Raw genomic sequence first — 15,667 nt, 5'->3', positions numbered from 1 at the left:
TAGAACTCAGCAGGGAAGCCATCAGGACCGGGTGCTCTATTATTTTCCATTTTATTGAGTGCGTTATGAAATTCAGCTGGGGTTAATGGTTGTTCAAGTAAATTAGTTTGTTCTGTTGTTAAATGGGGTAAATTAATATTATTGAGGAATTGATGTATGTCAGAAGCATTTGGGTTGTGAGAGGATGTGTATAAATCTTGATAATAATTCTTAAATACATTGTTGATATCTTTCGGATTATGGTATGGCTTCTCCGCTGAGTCTTTAATTACTGTTATAGTTGTTCTTTATTTTGTTTAACCATATTTGCCAGATATGTGGTTGATTTATTACTGTTTTGAGATGTATCAAGTCTGAGTCTTTCAATAAGAAACTTGTTTTTTTTATTTAACAGATTGTTAAGTTCCATTTTGTATTTCTGTAGTTCGCAAAAAATGTTATCAGTAGGATTGGTTGCATGAGCGTTTTCAAGTTCTTTAATTTTCTTTTCCATTTCCAGTTGTGACTTTGTGTCTTTTTGTTTTTTGTATGATGAGTATGAAATTATTTTACCTCTTAGAACAGCTTTCCCTGTTTGCCAGAGTAGAGTTGGCGAGGTATTCGGAGAGTCATTCATTTCCATAAAGAATGTCCACTCTCTTAAAATAACTGTCAAATTCTTGATCCTCCAGCAGTGATGTGTTGGACCTCCATCTGGAAGAAGTACTGAAAGTTGTCTTTGTGTGCAGTTTAACCGAGACTGAGATGGATTTGTGTTTCAAATATATCAGAATGTAATGAGTTGCTAGTGAGAAAAAAGTCAAGTCTAGAGTTTGTATGGTGTACTTTTGAAAAATGGGTGTATTCTCTGTCATTAGGATGATTTAGCCTCCAGCTATCACCAAGACCCCAATCCTCCATATACTGTTTTAAAACTATAGTAGATTTAAGTGTTCTGATATTTCCTGTTGTGTTTGATTTATCTATTGTTGGATCAAGTATTGTATTGAAATCTCCACCTATGATTAAGTATGAGCTGGGTAGGTTTTTAAGGATAGAGAAAAAGAAAGAAAGAGGGGTCATCATTATTAGGGCCATAAAGATTAACTATTGTGAGAGGGTTGCTATCAATGGATATGTTAATGATAATATATTGTCCTTCCAGATCTGAAATTGTGTTATTGTGATTGAATTTAACTTTGTTATTAATCATAATTGCAACCCCTCTTTGTCTTGAATTGTAATTTGAAGTAAAGATATGAGGAAAATGTGTAGATTTCAGAACAGTGTTTCTAATATCAGTGAAATGAGTTTCTTGCAATAGACAAATGTCAGCTTGTATTTTGAGCAAATGATTAATGACTTTTAGTTGTTTTGCCTGACTCCCAATTCCACATATGTTCCAGCTTACAAATTTAATTGTGGACATGATTCAATAAACAGAAATATGTGCGCTTTGTTTTGTTTTCTTTTTTCTTTCTTCCCTTTTTTGCTGTGTTTTGAGAAAAAGTAATGAAAAATGATTTGATTTGATTTGATTTGATTTGATTTGATTTGATTTGATTTATGTGTGTGTCTGTGTGTGCCTGTGCGTGTGTTGATTCATCCCCATTCATAACATTCAACATTTCCCCTTGACCCGTCCCAACCCCTCCCCCATGTTCCCAATGCCCTCCTGCAGGTAAAAACACAAAACACAAAACACAAAACAAAGCAATCAAAAAGACAAAAAACGGGATAAGGGAATTCAACATTATCCGACGAGAGAGATAACAAAAAACAAACAAGACGAACAAACAAACAAACAGACAGAACAAAAAAAAGAAAAGAAAAAAATTAAGGAAGAAAGCAAGCAAGAAAAAAAAGATATGTATCAGCCATACCCTAGCTGCATAATTTGAAGTCACTTAGAATGAGAAGGAAAAGCAAAAAGAAAAAAAAAGAAAAGAAAAAGAAGAACAATTGAAAAAAAGAAAAAACGTGGACTACATCACCGTAACGAATCTGCAGTTTCTTATCACAGCATAGCCCGGATTTGTTGACAAGTATCCATGGTAACCCGTTGCTCTGATGACGTTTGATGTATGCGACTGTTTACATGAGCAAACAGCAACAAGTTGAAATTTTACCGGCTCGTGTTTACATCTCGTCCAAATAAAGATCTTCTTTGTACTGTAGCCTCCAGGCTCAGAGTGGCCATCAGACAATTCTGGCAAATGCCAGATGGGCAGGGCTATGAAAAAAGTTGTAGAAAAAAAAAAGAAAGACCTGCTGGCTAAGGCCCACTTCATGTTGGAACAGTACATGATTATGAGTTACATGATCCCAAAATTTTCAGTAGACTACCTATACGGTAAAGTAGGTGCAGTGTCACTGGCTGTCGCCACCTCCCCCATTCCGTCAAGTGGATTGGCCCATCATGTTATGTCAGTGGTCTAACAGGAGAGGTCAACCGGGAAATAAATGAAATTATAGCTGCTGCACAGCAATGGGTCGGGTCTGGGCATTTTTAGGCAATTCTGAGCAACAAGCAGAAGAATTGGAAGACATTTAGCAACACAATCTGCCTTTTGCATCAGCTGAGGCTTGAATTCACAACCTCTGAGACTAAGGATCAATTTCTAGCTCACTGAGCTAATTAGTCAGTGACAATTCATGTGTAGCTTCACAAATTGACTAAGCCAGATGTGCAGGTTTAGCAGCCGTCCATGCATGGAAAAGCAGATTTCAAATACACATATTGCATCTAGACAGCATGGAGATGTTGGTAATTTGTTTGTAACAATGATTGATTTGCTCCATAAGTGAAAAACTGATGTTTAAAATTGCCATTTTTACATTGACTCTAATTGTTCACATTAGAGCAAAATTCAAAATGCTGTCAAAAATTCAGTTTTTGAGATAAAATTCTGAAATTTGCCACACATCACCTACCATGACTCTAGAATTTTGTCATTTTTTTCATGAACATTGAAGATTTATTTAGCAAGAATTTGCATATATATGTTTACAGTACCGTTTACAGTCAAACATTTTGATGCACTGTAGACTCAATTTTTGATAAATCAAAAATCTGAGAAACGTAGTTTTTGTAGGACAGTCTGAAGATGCTCTGTAGCAAGTTTGGTGTCAATTGAGCAAAAATTGTGGGAGAAGTTTTACAGTTTTTGAAAAAAACAGTGATGAACTTCATAATTTTTAATAGGTTTAAATGTACAAAAATTTCTGGGGCGCCGGTGGCTTAGTGGTAGAGCAGGCGCCCCATGTACAAGGCTGCTGCCGCAGCAGCCGGGGTTTGACTCCAGCCTGTGGCCCTTTGCTGCATGTCACTCCCTCTCTCTCTCCCCCCCTCACACTTGTCTGTCCTATACATTAAAGGCTAAAAAGCCCAAAAAATATCTTTAAATTTTCAAAGTTTTAAACTTTAGACGCTTGCTGTAGCACCACCATCAGGACTATTGGCTTGAGTTTACAGCTGAGGATATCTGGTATGAGAATGGACCTTTGTGCAAAGTATGGTGAGTTTTCACCCATGGGAAGTATGATTTCCTTGGAAGAAGAAAGAAGAAAGAAGAAGAATACCTAGCAGGCCTTGTTCTCACAGCTTCGCTAATAAATTCATGGGTTTTGAAGTCCTGATAGAAGTCATTCTCATATTAGCCCTAATCTGAAACAAAACAAACTTCCTCACAGCTCCTTACATTATTTATAACCACATCACATGAAATGTAATTTTCTGTCATTCTTTTTGAATAAAAGTGGTTTGAATATTGTGATATTTTCATTTTAGTAGGATATGCAGATCAACATGATTAACAACAGAGAAATTCTTGTGCTCTTATTTGCTTTATTTTTATTTATTGTACATGTGAATGCTGAAAATGAATCAGAACAAGAAAAAGCTTTATTGGCCCAATATGAGTACACATAGAAGGAATTTGACTCAATTTTTTGTTGCCTTCAATAAACTCACACAGAAATAGACATTAAATATAAATAACATATCTATCTAAATATCTAGCTACGGTGTACAGATATAAATACATTTTCTTTTTTTAAATTAAAATCTAATTCTGCAGTCATAGAAAATAGACAAGCAAACATGAATCCATTTCTTTGACAGTAAAAGTTTTATTCCATGAGTTAAAAATCAATTGGATTCATTACATTTTCTGTCTTTGCTTCTACTTCCAACAATTACATTATTTACAAGGAGCAAACTTTTGTTTTGCAAAATTTGGGAATGAGATTTAATGTAATTTTGTACTGAGACACATGGCTGTAGCCAGCCAAAAATTTCACAGATAAAAAAAATAGAAGAAGCCCCAAACAGCATGGTAAACATATTAACACACTGGACAGCTTTTATTTTGAAACGACACACAGGAAATTATCTAAAGTATCGGTGGAACATGGAAAACTTGAATTCAATTGACAGGAAGACGACAATACTGCTAGCTGACAGATGAGGTGGGTTACAGTGTTTCCCATACATTGACGAGACTATGGCGGCCCGCCAAAGTCTAATTTGCCCCGCCATAGTCTCCAAAAATCGGCCAGATATAAAATGCCTCTGGTAAATGAACGTCACTTTGTAGCGCACTGGCTGGAGCGCCTACTGAGAATTCTTTGGCTTTGTTATTTACGTGCCAACGGCAACGCCTGAACACAACAACGCCAGCCCCGCTCTACTGTGCTCACCTGTGTGTGTGTGTGTGTGTGTGTGGGCATCGGGGTGAAACTCCGCCGTGCACGACACAGAGAGCAGAGGAAAATTGTAAACGTGCGACCATGTACAGAATGACAGAAATGACATGCCGTCAGGTAAATAAGATAAATAACATAAGGCTATTTAGTTTGTTTAATAAAATGACATGGTATAGACCTGTTCTATAGGCCTGAATATGAAGCGTCCGTAGCGCCAAATAATATAACTGTAGTTTCTTAAGAGCTAAGATGAAAAAATTTAAAAAAAAAAATAAAAATCAGCAGTGGCGGTCATATAGTTGCATATAGGGGAAACACTAGCCCTCCAGAGGCAGATCAGTACGTTAGTCATTTTTATTTTGATTACTGAAATGTTTAAGCTCTAATCCTTAGCCGTATTTTAAGTGTAACCCTTAACCATAACATACCACTAGTGTTTTTATCAGTAAAAGTAGAACATTCACACATAAAAAGCACAAAGATGTTGAAATCTAGGCATATTCTGCCATCATAACTTGGCTCTCAGAATTCACCAGATTGATGCCTTTAAATCAAATATATAAAAAAATTTCTCTCGGGGGAGGATGCCCCTGGACCGCCCTAGAGGGTTCTAAATTATGGTGATGCACCTGTATGTTGTACACTAGATTTGATTGAAGTGGGTATTTCATATATAATGCACTGGGAAATAAGAGCATCCCTCTATCTATCTGAACACTATTCAGTGGCTTGAAGCCTTAAACCACATCAAATAATGTTGTTACATTATGCAGCGCTTTATTCACTTATTTGAAGAGTACATGACCTCCATGTTTGTGTCATCTAGACTACTATTTATTTGTTGTTGTTGCATTACTCTTGCTAACCTAGAATTTGAAAATAATCACATGCAATAATTCAACCCTTCATTCCAAATTATCTTCAAGCATTAGAATGTAATGTAATCAATAAGGTCTGATCACTATCACAAAACTATCACCTCACTGTATAGGATTATGTACAGCCTACAATAAAGTAGCTACTAGCTAGAGTGGTCCAAACTGATGTTAAAATGCATATATTTTTTTAGTCAAATAATGTGAACATTTTCTGCAGCCAGGCAGACTCTCTCTCCACTCCCCTACATAAGAATCAGCTCAGATTCTGATGTCCTGTTCCAGTGACGTTGAAAATGAGCACATTATGAGCATATCATCCATATAAATTTATTTCCACCATTTCTCCACTATTATATATTAGACTCTAGTGAGTGCACATAAAAATGAGACATATTATTCATGATTGTAATTAGACTTGAAATGTGACCTGACATCTGACTCCATCTCCATGTGAGAAAAGGTTTTAAAAGCTTTCTAATTTCCTGACTTAAGTGAAACTACAAAAGTCAAATATCAGGCAAGGGGTTTTAAAGGGGTTTAAAGGGCCAGTGTGTAATATTATGTGTAATAATAATATGTTTATACAAGTGTATAATCACTATAAAATAAAATTCGTTTGGTTTTCGTAGCCTTATAATTATGCTTTTATATATATATATATATATCAAGGGCCTTGCTTTAGAGAGGTCGCCATCTTGCGCCGCCATGTATGTAAGGCAGCCCGAGCGGACAATCCTGGCAGCCAGAGAACACGTTTCGCGTGTATAAATGAACCAACGAAGACAGCGGAAGGAAGGAAGAAGGAGGAGGAAACAGCAGAGAGTGTTAGAAGTTCGTCAATAGAGAGTAGTGAAAAGTTTTTTTAGTTATAAAGTTTGCGAATGGACCACACTTACCACGCAACAGGAGAGAATGAACCCGAACCATCATCTGTGAGGAAAAGAAGACGCAGCTTCACTCCTTGTGATGCACTCTCTGCTGCGCTTTTCCTCCTGATGATATATCTTCCCAACGATGGTAGCAGTAGCACCGAATCCCATTCTGTGCATTCAGCCTCTCTTCTCGCCCGCTCAGCACCCAAGTTCCTCATCTGTATGCTCCGGCTCAAACAGGTATGGCTCTGGGTCCGTGTCCGCTACAAGAAACTCTTCCAAATCGCATTCAAAGTTGTCCATTGCAGCTACTATAGTCCGGAGATATTGCTAGGCTAAATAAACAGCTGAGCTCTGTTTACCGGCTACGCTGTCAGTCAGTGTGCGGGCTGGAGGTTGGTGGAGCAGAGAGGGGAGGGGGGTCCCCACTCGGTTATGGTAAACGAGTATGTGTGTAAAGTTATGAAGTGTGTGTGTTACGCCAGAAGAGTCAGAGTTTGGGACGGAGTCTTTTACCCCCTGGAGTGTTACCGGAGTTTTTGGAGTGCTCAAATAAACTGGCCTTTTCCCCAAACGCTCCTCTGATCTCCTGCTCGTGAGGGATTCATTACAATATCGTAACATGGCTTAGATTTCTAAATAAACATTCACCTCGTCGCTAGATAGACCTACTCCTGAAAAACTCGTGCGCAAGGCTTTTTGTCCCTACGAGGCCACCGTCATTTACCCGACGGGAGGGGTGAGCGAGTGAGCCCTGCAATCTAGAATTTGATCACTGATGTCACTGTTTTCAACCCATTTTACACACTGGCCCTTTAAAGGGTTTTTTTGGGGGGAGTTTTTCCTTATCTGCTGCAAGGGTCCTAAGGACAGAGGGATGTGGTATGCTGTAAAGCCCTCTGAGGCAAATTGTGATTTTTGATACTGGGCTTTATAAATAAAATTGAAATGAAATTGAACTGAAAAAAAAAAAATATGCTAACACTTACACATGACACATTACTACTATAAGCATCATGGCCAAGTTTAGTTGATGCCACAGACCAGAGATGAGAAATACACACGTGAAGAGATGGGAAATGCTGTCACATAGAACAAAAGTAGAATGTCTGACAACAGCTTTATAACATCATTAGTCATGGCTAACCAGAAAGCATGTAATCCAGTTACAATAGCTACTGCCGGCAGGACATTTATTTTTAAATGCACTCTCCAAATGTCATCAAGTATTAGTAATATGACCTCCTAACTGAATATGACTTATGAAATAAACTCATTTTATGAGGTTACTCCTGTGCAGCTTGAAAATCAAGCAAAATTGAAAAAAATTGAATTCCCCCTCAGGGGGATTAATAAAGTATATATATATAAAAAATAAAATAAAATGAAATAACCAGTCTTCAAGGTGTCATGAAAATGATGAGATGACGGGAGCTGATATGACTTGCAGCCAGTGGTAGGCCAAGCTGAGCTCCATGCTTTGTTCCTGGATCGCGGGTTAATGGTTTCCCATATTGGGTAGTGAGGGAGGAGCAGCCCAGGTTTCTCAAGCATTCTGTGTCAGAAAATGAGGATGCTGCCTCTGCTGTCAGAGCCAGGGAGCTGTCTGCCACTTTCCCAGCAGCCTTTGGGCCAGTGACAGGGAGATGGATGATATCTGCAGCCTGGCCGCACTGCTTCCCCAACACACACACACACACACACACACACACACACACCAATGAAGTTAAAAAAACCACCTTAACGCAGACTCTTTTCCTCCTTTTCTTACCCTCTCCTTGTATTCTTTTTCCCTCTGACACACACACACACACACACACACATATACACATTAAGGGGAATAAGAACCTCACAAGTGAAAACAGTGAAAATATTTTGAGGGTAAAGTGCAAGATTGTTTGCTAAAGTAGAACAAAACTCTAAAAACAATTTATAAAATGACAAGCAGTTGTTGTAACATCTACAATTATTACATTTTCTTCAAAGACATAAAATCCCAAAAGAGGTCCTTAAAAGAAGTATATCCCTCTCATCTCCTTGCTCCCGTCCGTTGTCATTGTCCTTACTTGCTATCCCGCTCTCTGCCATGCTGCTGATGTTCCTACAGTTGAGACTCAATCCAGCAGCTTGGCGGGGGGCAGGCTGTTGAAAGAAACATCCATCATTGTTTTAAGTGACTGCAATGGGACAGAGCTGTGTAAAAGGTCGTCTAGTCTCTGCACAGTGGGCACCTGGGCAGCGCTGAGCAGCTTCCACATGACTTCAGGCTAATTGGCTCACATAGGCTTTTGTTACAGCAGCCTGACACTTTTACTGACTCACTGCAACTAGTGCGCAAGCAAAACAAGGCAGTCGCACTCCAAACGCTATCCTCCACTGCACAGACTACACAGAAACAGACTGAAAAGTAAGGCTGTAGACTTACCTTAGACTGTGGTGAACGATGGACAATTGTCAGGGCTCCTGAACAAGAAGAGATAATGTTAACAATTTCGAGTAAGTGGGGGTAACAGCAAATGCAGAAGGGTTTAGCATGTATCTTCACTGCCTTTATAAGGATGAAAAAACCCTCAGGAAAACTGCAAGGAAAATGTAGCAGAATTTATCTCTCAAACATCAATTCTTTTATGGTGGATTATTAAAAAAAAACACATGGTGATTATCCAATTGTCCACCTGCACAGGGCTGAACACACTAAATTTGTGGAATTTGTGGTCATGAGCTGTTTGATGGACACAAAGCAAACCTGTGTGTGTGTGAGAAGTGAGAAGTTTTACTTATAACCCTAAGTCAACTTTTTTTTTGTTTGTTTGAACAAAACCACTGACTGCAGCACTAATGCAGTGTCTGCATAAGGAAATGAAAGAATCACGGTTAGGCTGAAAGTGTAAACTCTGGCTGGGCACATCTGCTAAAGTTACGACAGATCAACTGTCTGGTGGCCAAGGGGTTAAACGCATTTGCCTGTAGCTACGATTCTAGGCCAGCTATAAGTCACATTCAAGTGCCAACCTGCAAGACAGAGCATAATTATCCCAGCCAGTTACAGTTCAATAACTCCATCAAGCTGCTAGACAGATACCAGGTTTCCCTGGCAACACCTCCCAAGTCATAAAGAGAAGGGGAGGTAAGACTGGGCCCAGTGAGTGAGCTGGGCAAGGAGGACTGAGGGGGGATTCACCCAGAAATACTGTGGACCTTTAGACAGTGCATACATGTTCAATGCCAACATGCACACACACACACACACACACACACACACACACACATGCACATGTAAGGGACTGAGAAAATGCTCTTTGAATATGAACGTTTTAATATAAAATAAAACAGGCGCAACAGATTGAGTAAATGTTTCAATATAAAACAGACAGAAAATGTTGTGATTTAATGTGTTTTAACATAAAACAGTCACCCCCTATTTTTTATTTTTAAGATATCACATTGAGAACTGAACTAACCCTAACTTGAATACAGGGTGAAGTTATCCCACCAGACCAGTAGATGGAGCTCTAACGCTTCTGTGGGTTAGGCTGAGAGATATTTCCCGCAAGCCCAACGTAGCGTCAGAAATAAAATGGCGCTGGCCTTGTGAAGACGCTAACCCTTCAGAAGCTCATCTGCTTCTGGAGGATCTGACGTGCTGACGTATTGCGGTAAGCGAGTTGTGTCATTTCCGGTGTTCCTGTGACAGCGTCTCTGTACTGCTCTGGTGAATTCTGCTAGCCTGCTTTCTCACTTCAGTTGCTTTAACGTCTACTTCAAGTCTTAACCCACGGTGGTTCTGTTTAAGCACTTATAGCTCTCCTTCTTTCTACGACTTTCTTGCTAATCTCTTAGCTGTTGTTTGCACGTTACTAGCCTTGGTAGCTACATTAGCTTTACAGTTAGCGATGGCTTCTCCTTCTGCTCTTTCTTGCTCGGTGTGCCAAATGTTCAGTTATGCCTCTGCCTCCTTTAGCGACAGTGGTAATTGTAATAAGTGTAGCTTATTTGCTGCGTTGGAGGCGAGGCTTAGTGAATTAGAAGCGCGGCTCCACACCATGGAAAACCATTCAGTGTATCCCTGGGGCCAGAGCAGGCGACATTGAGTCAAATTTAAAACTGCTGGCTAAAGCTAAACGTAGATTCAGTAAGATTGTTATTCACGTCGGCGGCAATGACACCCGGTTACGCCAATCGGAGGTCACTAAAATTAATATTGCCTCGGTGTGTGAATATGCAAAAACGATGTCGGACTCCGTAGTTTTCTCTGGACCCCTCCCAAATCTGACCAGTGATGACATGTTTAGCCGCATGTCATCATTTAATCGCTGGCTGTCCAGGTGGTGTCCAGCAAACGATGTGGGTTTCGTTAATAATTGGCAAACTTTCTGGGGAAAACCTGGTCTTATTAGGAGAGACGGCATTCATCCCACTTTGGATGGAGCTGCTCTCATTTCTAGGAACCTGGCAAACTTTATTAGTAAATCAAATCCCTGACAACCCAGAGTTGAGACCAGGACTTGGAGACACAGTCCTATACGCCTCTCTGAGCTTCTAGTTCAGTTACCCAGCCATAGTTTTCATAGTTTTATACAAACGGTGTCTGTCCCCCGACCACCTAAATTATTTAAATCTAAAATTAAACAAAGAGGAGTTGTGCGTAACAACCTCATAAAAATTAAAACCTCTTCTGTGACAGAAAGACAAAACAGGAGAATTAAATGCGGACTGTTAAATATCAGGTCTCTATCATCTAAAGCAGTGTTAGTAAACGAATTAATATCAGATAATCATATTGATTTACTCAGTCTCACAGAAACCTGGCTGTGTCAAGATGAATATGTCAGTCTCAATGAATCCACTCCTCCCAGTCATAATAATACCCACATTCCTCGAGGCAGCAGCCGAGGAGGGGGAGTTGCAGCCATTTTTAACTCTAGTCTGTTAATCAGCCCTAAACCTAAACTAGATTATAATTCATTTGAAAGCCTCGTTCTTAGTCTTTTACATCCGACCTGGAAAACCTCGCAGCCACTTTTATTTGTTATAGTGTACCGTGCTCCTGGCCCGTATTCTGAATTTGTATCTGAATTCTCAGAGTTTTTATCCAGTTTAGTTCTTAAATCAGATAAAGTTATTATTGTAGGCGATTTTAACATTCATGTCGACGTTGATAATGACTCCCTGGCTACCGCATTTATCTCATTATTAGACTCCATTGGCTTCTGTCAGGGTGTACATGAACCCACTCATTGTTTTAACCATACCCTCGATCTAGTTCTGACGTATGGAATTGAAATTGATAACCTAAAAGTCTTTCCACAGAATCCCTCGCTATCGGATCATTATCTGATTACTTTTGATTTCTTTTTACCCGATTACACGCCACTCAGCAACAGTTACTATACTAGATGTTTATCAGATAGCGCTGTCGCAAAATTTAAGGAAAAGATTACTCCGTCGTTAAATTCAATACCAAGTCGCTCAGTAACAGAGGTTTCCTGTACCGACTTTGATCATTTTGTCGATAGCGCCGTAGGCTCGCTTGCGAACAACACTTGACTCTGTAGCTCCTCTTAAAAAGAAGTTAACAAAGCAAAGAAAGTTCGCTCCTTGGTATAACTCTCAAACCCGTAAGTTAAAACAAATATCGCGAAAATTTGAAAGGAATTGGCGATTGACCAAACTGGAAGAATCTCGTTTAATCTGGACAGACAGTCTCAAAACTTATAAGAGGGGCCTCCGCAATGCCAGAGCAAACTATTACTCAGCATTAATAGAAGAAAACAAGAACAACCCCAGGTTTCTTTTCAGCACTGTAGCCAGGCTGACTGAGAGTCAAAGCTCTATTGAGCCTTGTATTCCTTTAGCCCTTAGCAGTAATGATTTTATGAGCTTTTTTAATGACAAAATTCTAACTATTAGAGGCAAAATTCATGACCTCCTGTCCTCAGATAGTAGCTATCTAACCTCAAACACAGCTGTAAGACCTAATATATATTTAGATTGCTTCTCCCCAATTTCTCTTCAAGAATTGACAGCAGTGATTTCTTCATCTAAATCATCAACGTGTCTCTTAGACCCCATCCCAACTAGGCTACTTAAGGAGGTCTTTCCTTTAGTTAACACTCATATATTAGATATGATCAATATATCCTTATTAACAGGCTATGTACCACAGTCTTTTAAGGTAGCTGTAATTAAACCTCTACTAAAAAAGCCCACCCTGGATCCAGAGGTGTTAGCCAACTATAGACCAATATCTAATCTTCCCTTTATGTCAAAGATCCTTGAGAAAGTAGTCGCAGACCAGCTGTGTGATTTTCTCCATGATAATAATTTATTTGAGGAATTTCAGTCAGGATTTAGAGTGCATCATAGCACTGAGACAGCACTAGTTAAAATTACAAATGACCTTCTGATTGCTTCAGACAAAGGACTCGTCTCTGTACTTGTTTTATTAGATCTTAGTGCGGCGTTTGACACAATTGACCATCAAATTCTACTGCAGAGACTGGATCACTTAATTGGCCTAAAAGGTTCTGCACTAAGCTGGTTTAAATCTTATTTATCTGATCGTTTTCAGTTTGTTGACGTTCATAATGAATCATCCTTACGTACCAAAGTTTGTTTTGGAGTTCCGCAAGGTTCTGTGCTCGGACCAATCCTATTTACTCTATATATGCTTCCTTTAGGTAACATCATTAGAAATCACTCTATAAATTTCCATTGTTATGCGGATGATACTCAGTTGTATTTATCGATGAAGCCAGAAGAAAGTAATCAATTAACTAAACTCCATAACTGCCTTAAAGACATAAAAACTTGGATGAGCACCAATTTCCTGATGTTAAATTCAGACAAAACTGAAGTTATTGTTCTTGGCCCCAAACAACTCAGAGACTCTTTATCTGATGACATAGTTTCTCTAGATGGCATTGCTCTGGCCTCTAGCACTACCGTAAGAAACCTCGGAGTAATATTTGATCAAGATTTGTCTTTTAATTCTCATTTAAACAAACCTCATGGACTGCATTTTTTCATCTGCGTAATATTGCGAAAATTAGGCCTATCCTGACCCGAAAAGATGCAGAAAAATTGGTCCACGCTTTTGTTACCTCTAGGCTGGATTACTGTAACTCTCTATTATCAGGTAGCTCTAGTAAGTCCTTAAAAACTCTCCAGCTAATTCAGAATGCAGCAGCACGTGTACTAACAGGAACTAAGAAACGAGATCATATTTCTCCTGTTTTAGCTTCTCTGCACTGGCTCCCTGTAAAATCCAGAATTGAATTTAAAATCCTACTGTTAACTTATAAAGCTCTAAATGGTCAAGCTCCGTCATATCTTAGAGAGCTCATAGTGCCATATTATCCCACCAGAACACTGCGCTCTGAGAACGCAGGGTTACTCGTGGTCCCTAAAGTCTCCAAAAGTAGATCAGGAGCTAGAGCCTTCAGCTATCAGGCTCCTCTCCTGTGGAATCATCTTCCTGTTACGGTCCGGGAGGCAGACACCGTCTCCACATTTCAGACTAGACTTAAGACTTTCCTCTTTGATAAAGCTTATAGTTGGGGCTGGCTCAGGCTTGCCCTTAAAAACTCTCCAGCTAATTCAGAATGCAGCAGCACGTGTACTAACAGGAACTAAGAAACGAGACACTGTTGACACTGACTTAAGCGTAGGATTTGAATTTACCATTTAACCCAGATGAGGCATAAAATGAGATTTCCAGTGCACAGTTTGGCATATCCTGCATGGTAGTACAAATAAACATTGTATTGTCATCAATTAAAAAAAATAAAAACACTAAAATTATCAACACTGTTCCAAAACTTTATATATGTGTCACATGTGGGCTGTGTATAGCCTGTCTATCAAAGAATTGATTTTAAGGTGCTGTTGATGGTTTATACGGCTTAGGGCCAAAATACATTGCTGATCTGCTGGTACGTTATGAACCATCCAGACCTCTCAGGTCATCTGGGACAGATCTGCTCTCTGTCCCCAGAGTCAAAACTAAACATGGAGAAGCAGTTTTTATGCTCCACATATCTGGAACAAACTCCCTGAAAACTGCAGGTCTGCTGCAACTCTCAGTTCTTTTAAATCAGGGCTGAAGACTTTTCTGTTTGCTGCTGCCTTTGATTAAATCAAATCTGAGCTTTCTTCTTCTCACACTGCACTGTAACTTTTATTCTGTTTATCTGTCTTCTGTTTAGGTTTTAGTTCTGTCTCCTATCTAGTTTTTAATTCTAACTTAACTGTAGTTACATCAGTGTGATTAATGTCTTCATATGTTGCCTATTGCTTTTACTTGCTGTATATTTTATGTAAAGCATTTTGAATTGCCTTGTTGTTGAAATGTGCTATACAAATAAACTTGCCTTGCCTAGTGAGCTTTACCATAATTTATTTCAGTCATATATTTTCTTCCAAAATTGTCTGATATTGAAGAAAATACAAAATTAGGCTTCAGACTTTCTGTTCTTCTTTTGCAGTTTGATCTAATAATTTTTTTTAATACACACACACACACAAAAAAAACAAAACATGGTAACGGTGGGATTCAGTCCCATAATGTTTAGACTGTAATCCTAGCACCATACCCAGTGAGCGAACTCTGCTCTCTGTGGTAATGGTACAATAAATATTTCATGCAAATACTTTCTTCCACAATACTAAAAAAATTGTATCTAGGCTACTAACTGTCCGTGTTTTTCCAATTACATCTAATAGTAATACTTTTTAAAAAACCTATAATTATATATGTCTATAAAGAGTGTATTATTGGCTCGATGGCACCATCTACTGGATGAAAATGGAACACAGAAATAGAATGAAATGGAAAAGGAAACTACGTGAGGCGTTCATGTTCATGTAATGCAGATAAACTTCCGGTTGCATAGTATCAAAAAAATGCGAACGCGCGTGTGTGTGGACACTTAACAACATTTTTCCAACAGTCACAGACAGACGTGTGCACGCTGTAAGTACTGTGCGCATCTTCTTGTTACGTGTGAAATACAATACGCATGTAACAACGCACGTGCGCACGCACGTGTACCAAAATTTACTATGTTAATCACGGATGCACACACATGTTGCTGCGCGTGTGTCTGCTTATTTTGATATGGATAGGACTTCACACACACACACACACACAAACACAAACACAACAAAGCAGGTGTGAGTGCATTCCAGTGGACTGTGCAGAGACCTCTGTCCTGCCAGGCCACCAGTCTG

The 15,667-nt window shown here is 39.1% G+C and overlaps 1 long non-coding RNA gene across 2 annotated transcripts in view; it reads right to left on the bottom strand.

Annotated features, from left to right (window-relative positions):
• Window positions 1-4,086: 4,086 nt before the first annotated feature.
• Window positions 4,087-15,667, bottom strand: part of LOC144464609 (uncharacterized) — a 77,554-nt gene continuing 65,973 nt past the window's right edge. For both annotated transcript variants that reach the window (XR_013492285.1, XR_013492284.1), the window contains exons 3-4: window positions 8,862-8,899; window positions 4,087-8,578 (exon numbers count right to left, since the gene is read on the bottom strand). This is a non-coding gene — a long non-coding RNA (uncharacterized LOC144464609). The remainder of the gene's footprint in view (window positions 8,579-8,861; window positions 8,900-15,667) is intronic.

Source organism: Epinephelus lanceolatus, chromosome 11, assembly GCF_041903045.1.
Source record: "Epinephelus lanceolatus isolate andai-2023 chromosome 11, ASM4190304v1, whole genome shotgun sequence".
NCBI lineage: Eukaryota > Metazoa > Chordata > Actinopteri > Perciformes > Serranidae > Epinephelus > Epinephelus lanceolatus.
This window is presented reverse-complemented; position numbering and strand designations above follow the sequence as displayed.